This window comes from Diceros bicornis, chromosome 27, assembly GCF_020826845.1.
Source record: "Diceros bicornis minor isolate mBicDic1 chromosome 27, mDicBic1.mat.cur, whole genome shotgun sequence".
Taxonomy (NCBI): domain Eukaryota; kingdom Metazoa; phylum Chordata; class Mammalia; order Perissodactyla; family Rhinocerotidae; genus Diceros; species Diceros bicornis.
In genome coordinates this window covers 9,151,189-9,166,117 of record NC_080766.1, presented here as the reverse complement: position 1 = coordinate 9,166,117, position 14,929 = coordinate 9,151,189, and the positions used below count along the sequence as shown (strand labels likewise).

Genomic DNA, 14,929 nt, shown 5'->3' with positions numbered 1-14,929 from the left:
TACCATCACAACAACAATAAGAAAAGCCTAAGTCATCCTTTGTTGGTGCTTGAGAAAGAACAAGTTTTATTGAATTTTAATTAGGATGGAACAACTATAGAGTCTTTTTTAAAATGTATGAGCCAGGGGGAAGTGGGAAATGTATCAAATTAATGCATATTAAAATCACCTATTGAAGGCATACCTCAGGTAACATTCCCCAGAATTGTAAAACTTAGGTATTCAGTAATGCCTTAAACTAACTCACACTTGCACGCAGTGGATGAGGTGATTTAATTATTGTCATATTGAAATGACACGTGCTATACTAGGTACATAACGCCTTCTTGGGAAACCATGCCAGTTAGACAGTCACTCCTGTTACGGCTCCTGCAGCACGCATTGCTAACAAGGTCCACGAGTCATGTCACCAAGGCACCACAGCTGAAACTTGCTTTTCTTTTCCATGTTTGAAAAGAAGTGGAAAAAGTCCTCTAACACAATATTTCAGTCTCCCCTACTCAATAGTGTTGTGTCTTCTGAAAGCTTAAATTACTTTCTCTGAAAATATTTTCATAAAGTGCATTTTAATTTTGATTAAAATGTATCTTCAAAGTTTGAGAGCTTTAGAGGAAATCAAAGTATATATTTAAAAATGTAATAATTGCAACCAAACATGAACAATTTTACTTATTGTATATCTAGATATAAACTATGGTGACACTAAGAGCAAGAAAACATCACATTATAAATCATATTGAAATTGTAAATTCTAGAGATGAAAATTAGACTTAAATTTATGATTCTTATGTCCTTTCTTTTTTCTTTTGAAATAATCTTGTATAGAAAAGCTACAAAATAGTACAGATATTTCCTTTGCACCCTTCACTCAGCTTCCTCTAATATTAACACCTTGACTAATCATAGTATGATTATTAAAACTAAGAAATTAATATTAGCACCATACTAATAACTAAACTACAGATTTTATTTAGATTTCACCAGATTTTCCACTAATTTTTTTTTCTGCTCCAGAATCCAAAATTGCATTTATTTATTTGTTAAAACTAGTATACAAACAAAAGAGTTTCAGAATTATAACCCATACACCTGTGAGAAAAACATTACTAAATATTACTCATAGAATATAGTATCTCTGTAGAGTTCCTTTGCCTTTAGTCTTACATTACCTAGCCAAAGCACTATTTTCCAAAGTTACGTTAGTTCTTTTCATCTCCACCTTCTTCAGTGTAGTTATTAATTTGAAATATAGTTAAGTTCATTTGTAACTGTATTTCTACTTTCAGTTCTCCTCTGTATGGACTGAATTGTACTCCCCTCCCAAATTCATAGGCTGAATCCTAACCCCCAATGTGTCTATATTTGGAAGAGAGTCTTTATGGAGGCAATTGAGGTAATTAATCATAAGGGTGGGGCCCTAATCCAATACGACTAGTGTCCTTAGAAGAAAAGGAAGAGAGTATCAGAAGCGTGCTTGCACGGAGAAAAAGGCCATGTGGAGACACAGCAAGAAGATGACTGTCTGTAAGCCAAGGAGAGAGGCCTCAGGAGAAACCAAGAGCAAAGTAAATTGGGAGGTTACAAGGCCTTGGATATCAAAACAAATAACAGAAATCCTTGGGTTTTAAAATGATACCGTGATTGAGTTTACATTCAACTAGCTGGACGTGAAGACTCCAGACTCCAAGATAATTCAAATCAGCCTCTCTGGGTTTTTGAATGAAAAAAAGAAAAGTTAGCAAATTCATGAACTATGGCCTCTGCTGTTACATGCACAAGAAAACACGGCTGGATTCCATTCTGCTTTCCTAGAACTCAAGGAAGATTAAATACAACAGAGATATACTGTACAAGAAATTTGGCATCTATGAAAAAGTAAGGTGAAGACAAAGCTAAGAGGGAGAAGGAAGAAAAAGAAAGCAGAATAGAAAAACGGAGAGATCCAGAAGCCCAAGACCACGCTAGTCCAGATCACCTTCCCCTAGAAGACGAATTTCCCCTGTCAGGAGAGAGAGACAGGGCAGTGATTCTCCATCTCATCTTCACTGTATCATGAGCTGGGGAGTCCTTCCCTAGATCCTGAGATGAAGACGACTCCAGAGCTCCCAAAACCTGCAGTGAAAGCAAAAGAGCCTTGAGTGTAAGAAGCCACCTCTACTACTGACATCCTAAAAGTTCTCAAAACTGAACGTGTAATCAGGGTCTGGAGAACTTTCCTGGGGGAAAAAAAATCCAAAAAAGGAAAGGACAAGGAGCAGATTCACTGGGTCACGTTCCAAACCGAGGTCCCAAACGCGTTATGGCGTTTCTTCCCATACTCTACCAGGCCAGCACCATAGACCGTGGCCAAGATTATAGCCATGCAGGAGGCAGGCGAGCCCAAGAAGGTGGCCATGCCTCAGACGAGAACTCTTCCAAAGACAAACGTCCCCTCCACCAAGCCATAAAAGGAGTAAATCTCCAGTAAGACAAAAAGATGCTCATCAGCATGCTTGTCTGGAAGTAGCTCATCGTCCTCCTCAAATCCTTCTAGGTCACCAAGAAAGAAACCTCCCAAGAAAACATCCAGCCCTCTTGGAAAAACTAAGAGGTTATCTCCTTCCGCAAGTCTCCTAAGACGAAGGTACCAGCGGTCACCTGTCAAAGTCCCCCGCCAAAAACTCGTCATTCTTCAACACCGTACAGTCCAACTCTACAAGAAAAAGACGTCTGTTCTGTCTCTCCAGAGAAAACTTCAAGTAAACTGACAAAACTTAAAGACACTGAGAAAAGAGCGTCCCCTCCACCAGCACCCACACCTAGATGAGTTCTCTAAACTGAAAAAGCGAAAGTGGCAAAATGCGAGCAGCAGACTCTGCACATCAGAGAGGCCACGAGAGACAACAAAACCAGCAGTCTTCATCTGACTCTGGCTCCTTCTCTCCTCAACCACTTGCCACTCAAGAGGTCCCACGTGAATTATATCGAGGTAGGCAAGCCGCGGACACGTTCTGCTTCCTGGGGTACCTCCTCACGAAAGCGCTAGAAACTTCCCTCCCTGTAGACGAAGTTGCCCCCACTGCCCGTCAGCAAGTGACCTCTTTTTCCCCCACCCCCTCCTTCCTCCTCCACTTCCTCCTCTCCCTTCTCCTTTCCCACATCAGAGCTCATCTTCCCCAAAAAGACATTCTCCTGGAACACAGAGGAGAGATGCTCGTTCTCCACTTCCAAAGAGAAGAGAAGAACGCCGCCCAGCTCCCCTCCTACGCGAAGGCGTCACTGTCTGCACAGCGGCTCCACCTCTCAAGTAAGCTTCCCCGTCACCGAGACATTTGCCTTCATTATCATCAAGGCATAACAAAAGATCTTCCCTGAGCCGATTTACCCGAGAGGCAGCATCACTACAAGCAAACAAACTGTATTTGCCCTCACCACCGCCTGGAGCTCCTCGGACCACCTCGAGCCCCTTCCCCCCTTCCCCACTCACGCCCGTCCTGCGAGGAGCAGCAGCAGCAGCAGACCACTAAGAAGGCAGTCCGCATCTCCAAGTCCTAGGACCAGGACTCCAGAACCCAACAAGACAACAAAACAAAGGAAGGCAGCCTCAGCAAGCCCTCAGGCTGTAAGGAGGGTCTCCTCCTCCAGATCTGCCTCTGGATCTCGTGATCTGCAGCAACCTCCACCCGTGTCCAGTCTGTCGCCCAGTAACACAAGAGACACAGGAAGGAAACGACTGTGGCTGCTCCTGCTGCAGCTACTGTAAGATCCTGCAGCCATTGCGCCCCCACAACCACAGCAGCACCAGAAAGACCAGAGGCAGAAGTAGAACCAAAGGGGAAACGGAAAGTGAAGTTGAGGACAACGTTGATGGCGTAGAGAAGCACTTGTGAGAAAAGGCCCTGAGATCAATGTGGAAGGCTGACGGATTCCCCACAGAGGGGAATGTCTGGTATGGTGTAAGTTTTATGTGGTTTGTACACCATGGATTCACATTGCAAAAAGTGTTCGTAGTGTATTAGCAGCATTCTTTCATTGACAGCTGACAAATTCATTTAGAGTGAAATATTTAAGCCAAAAATTTCTTTTCTTTAAAAGGGGTTTTAAGGCATTCTGCGTTCTTATCTTTCCTGTAAATGCCCATGGCTATTCCCTAAGGATTTTTTTTTAAAATTTTCTTTACTTTCTTTCATTTAAGCCTTAATCCCCATTTAAGTTATGATGCCTCTGACCCTTTCATGGTTTGTAAGCTGCCCAGAAATTTGACCATTGTTGAACAATGAGCAGCACATGAACAAAATGAACATAACAATGAACAAAATTATAAATAAATATTTTATATGAATGCCACAGTCTTTACTGCTTATTTATATAAGTAGTCAAAATATAGTACCTATACTATACAAGCTTTTTCATAAAATAGAAGAGGAAGAAATAATTCCCAACTGATTTTAAGAGACCAGCATTATTTTAATACCAAAATCACCAAGAAGTATTACCAGAAATGAAATTACAAACTAAGAGCCCTCATAAACATACCACATTTGGGTACCATGTTTCTTTAATGAAGGGTTTTTAAGTATGCATTCAATTTATTTGATAGTTATAATACTATTGATCATCAGTTTATTCTTGAGTGATTGGTATTGATGTTAACATGTATTTTAAAAGTTTGATAAGTAATTACCACATAGCTTTTCAAAAAGGCTATTATAGTTTACTCTTTCAAAAGCAAAAACTGAGAATTTTGTTTTCCCTGCAATGCTAAGGAAGTAGTAGTAATCACAATATTTAGTATTTAATAAACTGATGTTGTAAAGCATTATTTCATTGTCATTTTAATTTACAATAACATAACTAGGTGTGACTAGGTGGTACCCGTGACTGCTTACATTTGTTGCTATTTTGAATTTACTGTTTTACAACTTGCCTAATCGTGTATGTTTGCACGGTTTTCTGTTATGCATATTTATGTTGTTAATGAGACATCGATCATGGGCTTTATTTCTCTTTAGTAGTATATACACATATGCTTGTCTAGATCTGAAGAGGTTGTGGATTGTGATATGTAAATCTCCTTGAACAGAAATCAGCATATGGACCAAATCTGGCCCACCTCTTATTTTTATGCATAAAGTTTACTGAAATACAGCCACGTTCATCTCTTTATGTGTGATCCACAGCTGATTTTGCACTACAACAACAGAATTGAGAGAGCTGGGTATCCATGACAGAGACTATACGGACCAAAACAACTAACATAATTACTCTCTGGTCCTACATTGACTCCTGTCATAGACCATAAGTAATAGGATTTAGAACTGGAAGGAAATAAAACATACATTTTATTTTCTATTTGCAAATAAGAAGACAGAATTAGAGCATGGAATAATTGGCCTAATTAAATGTATCTAGTTACTGTAACCCAAGATGAGAACTCTAGCCTCTTTGTTTTCATTTTTATCATTTCTGTACCTATATCTGTATAGGTAAATATGGCCATTTACTATATAAACTTTAAAGAAAATCAACCTGTGGTAAAAGAAGTACTCAGCAGATTGCAAATATTTTACCATAATAGGATCTTGCCTAAATCACAAATGGTGAATTTAAAAGATTGGTTATTAAATTCTTAAAAAGTATATGATGAATATGAATACCTTATATGGCAACTATTGTTAAGAGTAGAACCAATATCTAAAAACAACACTAATCTTTGGGGAAAGTACAGGTTTTTCCACTATAGTACTTGATAGTGCTTAAAATTATTTTTTAAATGCAACTAACATAGTGTAAAGAATTAGAGATAGAAATATAATATTAATAACACAGATATGGTAATAAATTTAGCATAGCTAAAGAATGTTAGGAAATGACGTTACTCCTTTGTCCTTATCATTCTTCAAATATTCTACAACTAATTCTTTTGTTTTCCATGTTGAACCTTATATGATAAGCAGTTTTTAGTTACCTTCTTTTACTTAAGATAATTGAATATTTATGTATTAGTTTGCTAGGGCTATCATGACAAATACCACAGACTGGGTGACTTAACAACAGAAATTTATTTTCTCACAGTTCTGGAAGCTAGAGGTCCAAGATCAAGGAGTCGTCAGGGTTGGTTCACTCCGGGGCCTCTCTCCTTGGCTTGTAGATGTCCATCTTCTCCCTTTATCTTCACACGGTCTTTCCTCTGTGTGTTCATGTCTGTGTCCAAACACATTCTTCTTTTGAAGATGCTAGTCATATTGGATTAGGGCCCGCCCGTATTACCATAGGCCCCAATGTTACTCTATGGTAATATTTTACCCTAACTCTGTCTTTAAAGACCCTGTCTCCAAAGACAGTCACATTCTGAGGTACTGGGGGTTAGGACTTCAACATAAGAATTTAGAGGTGGGGTGTGGGGACACAATTCTGCCCAAAAAAATATATTATCCTTATTGTCTCACATTATTCAGTGACATATTGGGACTATGTAAACTGTGTGTTCGTGAGAGAGATTGGGAAGTCTATGTTAATGAAATATATAAAAATTTGAAGAATAGTTCAGTATTCCACAATAAAGTCTATATAAGAACAACAATATTTTAATTTCTTGGAAATTAGGTTTTTTCCTAGCCTGTGAAGCAGGTATCTGTGCCTTTGCATAGCAAAACTGTCCAAAAGAAGCGATATTAAATGTGAACTTAGTGGTATATACTCAACAGGACCAATTCAGATGCTGATTTTTTGCAAGTTGTTGATATAACTTCATGCTAGATTCAAACATAAAGGTCATTTACACACATTAAATATTTACATGATATGGAATGAAATTAAGAAAAAATATAACTGAAGGGACATTTCACAGATCTAAACTTTAGGATATGGAGAAAACTAATGGCACTGTAAAAAATTAAAAAGAAGCTAGGATGAGCAACCTAAGATCTATATGTGTAATTAAGGTGTGCATTCTAAGTCCTGTTTATAGTAAAGTAATCTATTGGGCAGAAAATTATTGAATTTTTTGGTTTGGTAAATGATCCTTAAAATCACCATTGGATTGAGGCCTGCCAATTCTAAAATGATAGCTTCTTCTGTATAATTTTTTGTTCTTTTCTCATTGTAAATTTTATCTTATTATTTTTTTCATGGTTTAAAGCTACCGCGGTCACAATTTGTCACTAAAATTCACACAAAAAAGAAAAAAAATAATAAAGATGATCATGTTTATTCATATGCAAAAGGAAACTATTCATTTCATAGGCCTAAGATTATCCATAAATGTAATTTCAGATCTACTGTGATTTACAATGTCTATGTTCTAGCCTTCCTATCAGTGGCTTCTCAGTTGCCCAGTCAGTTTCCAATCAGTCATTGACTTTGCTGACTTTGTTATGCTTTACTCTCATAAAGAGTTCTTTCTACATAGGCAACATCACTTATATAATAACAATAGTAATAATAATAAACAGCATCTAAATTTTTAAACCATTGCTAAAATAACTATTGTTTCTATATTTTAGCCATAAAAGTTTCCCAGAAGATTTTCAAATGAAACATTTGACAGTCATAATTATAGTCGTCCAAAAATAAAATTAGATTTACCATACAAAACCATCAACATCTCTGCTAAATGCCCCTTGTGACACACCTGAGAAGTCAGCACTCTGAAGATCTCTCATTATCATGGATGACTGTTTTTATTCTATAAACTAGGAAACAAAGCGAGTGAAATAACTCATTCACGTGCACATAGTAGGAGAACAGAATGATTCCCAGGTACTTGATATCTTGTACATTTTCGTTGCGTGACACCAAACAACCTGTTAAATCACTATCCTAAGACACACATCTTCAAATTATTATTTTGAAATGATGCTGGCATTCTTCCGACAACAGAAAAGTATTCTGTTATGTACAAAATGAACGCCCATGTTTGTTTAAAGCCAAAGCTCACTTATATAGAATTTCTGAGGTTCAGCCAAATTTTATGTTAAATTTGGTGAAAATAACTTACCCATTTTTTAAATTTCATTTAAATAGAATGACCGAAAACTATTCAGGGATAAAAGAATTAAATGTTTTTATAATGATGCAGTATGTAATCCAACATTGATGTGTATTTACTTTTTTTTGACTGATTGCTGTTATAAGCCATTATTTCATAGGAAATGAATTAAAAATGAAATGTTCATGAAGGACTCTCCTTAATGATACTCCCTATGTAGCTTCATAGCTTGTGGCTACTGCATTAGGTTTATTTCAAAAAAAGCTTAAATCCCGGCAGCTATCTGTAGCATTCAGAATCTTTGTTTTCATATGAAAAGGCATATCTGAGTACAGATAGTAATCTTTTCAAGTTTTTTGGTTGCTGTGAGCATTTACTCCTACTGAGGATCAACTGCCTTGAGCTGTGAAGAATCACAGCCTTCAATCTTCCTGCTAAGAAGAAAATCCAAAATGGCAGAAGAGCTTTTTGTAGTTCCTAAGATAACTTGTGAAGACCTTAACTGCTTGAAATTCCATCCTGTACAGGACAACATATGAAAATGCCAGAAAGAGAAACACAATCAATTAAACAAAGAAAACCAACTCCCAAACACGATTCAATATGGAAAGTAATAGAGAGCAATAGTCATGAAAATGAGAGTGAAGAAAAGCATGATAATCTTATTTTCAAATTAAATAAATATCTTCAGTAGTACAATATGATCTGGCTTTCACAATATCAGATTTAAGCACATTCTAATAAACAAATGTTTTATATAATAAGGTTTTTCTGATCTGGCTTTCAAAGAGAGTTTAGCACTTTCTACTGCACAGTACATCCCTTAAGAATCATTTTATGACAACAGTAAGTTACATAATTAACAAAAAACAAAATTTCTGTATGTATAACAGACAATAATCTATCTTATATGCATACCTCAATGCATAGAGATTGTCTAGATAATTATCACTAAAATATTAACGACAATAATGTAACAAACTTTTATATTTGTATTTTTGCAAATTGATGTTTGTTTTATCATATTGATTTTTTTTACAGAGTAAATTTTAAAAATCTATTATATGATGATTTCTAAATATAGCTCTCCAACCCTAGTATGTTTCTGAACGTCAGACTCATAAACTCCTCTGTATATTGGACATTTATGTTGACAAGTGTAATGAGCATTTCAAACTTAACATTACAAAACAGAATTCTTGACTTCTACCATCCAACTTGTTTCTACCACAATATCCCCCTTCTCAGTACATGGAAACTTCAGTCTTCTAGTGTCTCAGGACAGATGTCTTGCAGTCATCCTTGACTCTTTTTTTCAGCAAACACCCCAAATTCAAACCTTGACAAAATCTTGTCAACTTTAACTAGGAAATATGTCCAAAATCACCACTTTCCCCACCTACGCTGCTGGCATCTTAGTCTAAGCCACTGTTACCTCTTGCCTAAATGTCCTAACTTGTCTCCATGTTCTTACCCTTGGTCTTTTATGGTCCATAGCCAACAATGCAAGCAGAGATAACCTCTCAAAATATGGGTCAGGTTTGTTTTTTTTTTTTGTGAGGAAGATCAGCCCTGAGCTAACATCTATTGCCAACTCTCCTCCTTTTTTTTTTTTCCCTTTTTCTCCCCAAAGACCCAGTAGATAGTTGTACATCATAGTTGCACATCTCTCTAGTTGCTGTATGTGAGACGCTGCCTCAGCATGGCCAGAGAAGCGGTGCATCCGTGCGCGCCCAGGATCCGAACCCCGGGCCACCAGTAGCAGAGCATGCACACTTAACCGCTAAGCCACGGGGCCAGCCCCTGTAGGTCAGTTTTTGACACCCTCTATTCGAAATCATCTGAAATGTTCCTGATGTTTATCAGCATAAAATTCCAAATCCTTATCACAGTACTGCAGAGGCTACCTGATATCCATTTTTGCCCATTCTACTCTTCCTTCACTAATAGAATTCTGATTTTGTTTGAAATGATCCTGTGATTATCCCCAAAACTTCATTTCCTGTCATGCCTTACAGAGAGAGATAAGATAAAGGCCAAAAAGAAGTAACCAGAAATTTTTTTTTTTTTTTTTGTGGTGAGGAATATTGGCCCTGAGCTAACATCTGTGCCCATCTTCCTCTATTTTATATGTGGGATGCTGCCACGCCATGGCTTGATGAGCGGTACGTAGGTTTGCACCCAGGATCTGAACCTGTGAACCCCAGGCCGCCGAAGTGGAGCATGTGAACTTTACCACTAAGCCGCTGGGCTGGCCCGTAGCCAGAAATTTTTATGGTAGTTTCAGTACTGTTCCTACAATGGTAGCAGGTTCAACTGGCACTCCTATTTTGTCTTTGGTCTTTCCTCTTTCTAGTGTTCTGCAATATGAGTGTGTCATTTAAACTTGGCTGCTATCTAATAAGGATAGAGACCATGCTTTATGGATGGTGTAGAAAAATAACTAGAATGACTCTGAGTATTTGATGAAAAACTAGATCCATCATAACAGCCCATGACCTCTTGTTATTTAGTAAAGTTTTAAAATATATATATTTAAAATATGAATTAAGTTGCTATTTGAGTTTTCTATTACATGGGGCTGAATTCAGTCCCTAATTGATACACGTGGTCTCCAAAGCCCTAGATTTATCGGCCCCTAATGCCCTGGTTAGTACCTGTCTGTATTAGTTTGCTAAGGCTACAGTAACAAAGTACCACAAACTAGGTGGCTTAAAACAACAGAAACTTGTCTCACGGTTCTGGAGTTTAGAAGACTAAAATCAATGTGTCCACAGTGTCATGCTTCCTCTGAGCCTGGGTAAAAGCTTTCTGCCACTTACTAGCTTCTGGTGGTAGCCAACAATCTTTAATATTCCTTGGCTTGCTGTCCAATCTCTGTTTCCCTCATCGCACAGCCATTTTCACACATTATTTTTCCTCTATGAATGTCTGTGTCTTTGTCCAAATTTCCCCTTTTTATAAGGACGCCAGTCATATCGGATTAGGACTCACCCTAATGACTTCCTCTTAACTTGATCATCTGCAAAGACTCTATTTCCAAATAAGGTCACCTCACAGATTCTGCATGTGAGGACTTCAACATATCTTTTAGGGGTCACAATTCCATCCATAACACTGCCCTTAGTAATTTTGTTACTGATCTTCACACTAATAAAGCATGATGGCATTCTTTGTTGAATATGCTAAGTGCACCCTTGTCTTGGAACCTGTAGTGTATTGAATGGTGGCCCCCTAAAAGATGATGACTACTTCCTAATTCTTGGAACTTGTTAATGTGACCTTATTTGGAAAAAAGGTCTTTGCAGATGTAACGAAATTAGGGATCTCAATGTGAGATAATCCTGGATTATCTGGGTGGGCCCTTAAAGCCAATGAAAGTGTCCTTATAAGAGACACACAGAGGAGAAAACAGACAGAGAAGGCAATGTGAAGATGGTGGGAAGAGATTGAAGTTATGCAGTCACAAGCCGTGGAATGCCTGGTGCCACCAGGAGCTAGAAGGGCAAATTATTCTCCACTAGTGCCTCCAGAGGTAGTGTGGCCCTGCTGACAACTTGCTCTCTAACTTCTGGCCTCTAAAACTATGAGCTAATAAATTTGTGTTGTTTTAAGTCATCCAGCTTGTAGTAATTTGTTACAGCAGCCTCAGGAAACTAATACAGTCTTTGCATTAGCTCTTCCCTTTTTCTAGAACAAATTTTTCTTAGTATCTGCTATGTATTTTGCTGCCTAAATACATTCAGTTCTCAGAGGTGCTTTTTGTCTTTCACTACAGTTTTCATCATCTGACACATCACATATGTCTTTGTTATTTTGTGTCAGCTGCTCTCACTAAAATAAAAAAATCACAAGAGCTGAGATTTCATTATCATCAGCTCTTGGAAGAAGTCTACATCAGAGTAGGCCCACAATAAATATTTGATTGATCTAATGTAACTAATTAGGAACTAATAAGTATTGATTAAACTAATGAACAAAACTGAAAACAATAAACTGACCTCTACATTTTGTGCTTTTAATTAGTCTTATTTTAATCACTAGAAAAGATAAGTCATGAGCTTCATAATTACATCTCAAGTTGTCCTTTATGGTGTTAGGGAATGGCATCATCAATAATATGGAATGGATAGGGAGATAAGAACATTACAATTAGCTTATATATTTTCACTTTCTAAGCAACAATTTCTTCACTTCATTGTTTATAAGGATGAATTCAGGCAAATATATTCTCTTTAAAATATAGAGCATATGGATTTTTATATACAAAAAAAGCTAATGTTTGGGAAAACATCAGCTATTTATTTTTCCAGTTAAATAGCTACACAAAAATAAATTTATTCACATCAATGCCATGTTGCCCACAATACATATGTAACTCTTTATTTGCAATTTCACTGATTTGCCAGCTCAGTCCTGATACTGGTAATGACCTTCAGACATGACTTGGCAAAGTATGGGTATGAAGAGAAAGAGTACAGAAAAAAGAGAATTTTCAGCCAAGAAGCTTTTGGAATCTCGAAAATAGGGGATCAGTAGAAGAGTCTTTTGAGAAAATAATATGAATAAACATTATTGAGCAGTCACATGCCTCTTTGTCAGGTGTATAATGCAATGAAGATGATAAGATGCCTATACAAAGGTGATAGACCTCTATGAAGAAGAAAAATATCCTCAAATAACTATGACCAATAGCCTTAGAGCTAAATTAATCAATAATAACGTTTTATTTGTATTTTATTCTATCCTATGCATAATAACTTATTTAAGAAGCCCTAAATTTAAGTCAGGGAAGTTGATAATGTATTAGCTTTTCAAAATTTTGTGGGACTTAAGAAAGAATTTAAGGGCCAGTCCCATGGCTTAGCGATTATGTGCGCGAGCTCCGCTACTGGCGGCCTGGCTTCGGATCCCGGATGCGCACCCATGTACCGCTTCTCCGGCCATGCTGAGGCCGCGTCCCACATACAGCAACTAGAAGGATGTGAAACATGACATACAACTATCTCCTGGGGCTTTGGGGAAAAAAGGAGGAGGATTGGCAATAGATGTTAGCTCAGAGCCGGTCTTCCTCAGCAAAAAGAGGAGGATTAGCATGGATGTTAGCTCAGGGCTGATCTTCCTCACTAAACAAACAAACAAACAAACAAATAAATAAATAAATAAATAAATAAAGAATTTAAATGGTAAGGAGAAAACCTATAATGTTCCCCTCTACTTCTAGTAATATGTAAACTGTATTACTAGGAATGTACTATTTAACTAAAAAAAAATTGTATGTCAACAAAATTACATTTGACAGTGTCAAAATATAGCCATCTTCCAGCAGGTTCTCAAAGTTCGTCTTTTCTTAAAAAAATTTTTTTGTTTTTTTGAAATGTCCATGTATATATCCACAAAAACTCTCTTTTTAAGAAATCATTTTTTAAAAGACATTTTATAAAGTTATATGTATGTGTGTGCCATATGAGCCTCTGCGTGCTGTGGGGTTTTGGGGAACCGTGACTGTTCCTTCGTTTGTTAAAAATATTTTAAGAATGATTTTAATATCCAAAATTCAGTCATGATCTTAAAATATTTCTTACCATATCTTTACAAGTCCAAGCAAAATATTTATGGATAAATATTTATCTTTCTAAAACATAAAGTTCTATGAAATATGAGAAAATCAACATTAATATATTGACTTATGCAAGAAGAAAACTTGCTATTGAAAGAAAAATATTTATAATTTTAAAATTATATCTTAATATACATGAATCAGAATTTTATATTGATTTTTTCCTTAGAGTGAAGAATTGGTATATGAAAGTGTTCTTCATAGAAGAGTTTAAACATATCACTAAGGCTTTTTATGTGGAGATTGATAAATAGAGATATTCTATACACATCTATGCACAAAAGCACACGTAAATGTACCCACACATTGAATGCCTTTTTTCTCATTCTCATTCTTTTTAAAATAGGAACTAGAATAATTTAGAGTGAATTAGTACATACCATCAGGGACGACACCAAAGGCACAGTGTTTTCATGTCTGCTGTATGGAAGCCAGAGCTATTCAGTTTTGCTTCAAGCTTCTTCCATAAAAACAACCCAAGAGACTGCATTCTTATACCACTTGGGGGTACCTCTTATGGTACATATTAATTTACACTGGCAGGAAGCTTTGGAAGTCAGCCATCTGCCAGCTTTCCAAGCACGAATTGTGCAGCTACAGATGTTACAGCAGTCGCTAGGTACACAGAAGTAGACACCATGAAAAATAAAAGTGAATTACTATTAATTTCATAGAGTTATTATGTAAACAATTGAGGGCTGATAAAATTTTCAAGTTGGGAGCCTAATTTTAAAGCTTATTTGAGCAAATTAGCCTATATGTTAATAAAATAAATTGTTTTATGCTAGTGTAGACATATAAGTTTAAAATTTGAATCTACAAAATAACTGGCAAAGAAAAATACGGCTATTCAAAAAATGGGACTGCTTGAACTTTGCTTGTTCAAGAGCTCTCAATCTATCTGTTTCAAGGTATAAAAAACCATTAATATATTTTCAGTGTCATTGGCGAGAATCCCATAAACTCTCATTTCCATTCAATGGTTTACCGTTAAATGGTTTAAAATATGAATTTAGGGGGGAAAAGAAAGGAAAAAAATGAGATCTATGACCTGAATTGCTCACACAAAGATATTTTAATAGAGTTTTTAAAAGTGTTTTATTCAATCTTAATATCCCAAATTTGAAAGATAATTAATCTATTTCAACTATTCATACCTCCTCATAACCCAGTTTAAGCCAGTTCCCATAAGAAATATTAACTCTCATTATTATTGAAAATTGCATATCTTTAAATTAACCCATTGATTTGCTAATTACACACTCTACCTCTGGAAAATTCTTCTATTAGCTTCACTAGAGGACAGAGGAAAATATAAGAATGCATTCTGAGTTCAGATT

At 36.5% G+C, this 14,929-nt stretch overlaps 1 pseudogene; it reads left to right on the top strand.

Moving 5' to 3' along the window:
* The first annotated feature begins 336 nt into the window (after positions 1 to 336).
* LOC131423043 (serine/arginine repetitive matrix protein 1-like) lies at positions 337 to 3,742 on the top strand (annotated as a pseudogene).
* Positions 3,743 to 14,929: the final 11,187 nt, after the last annotated feature.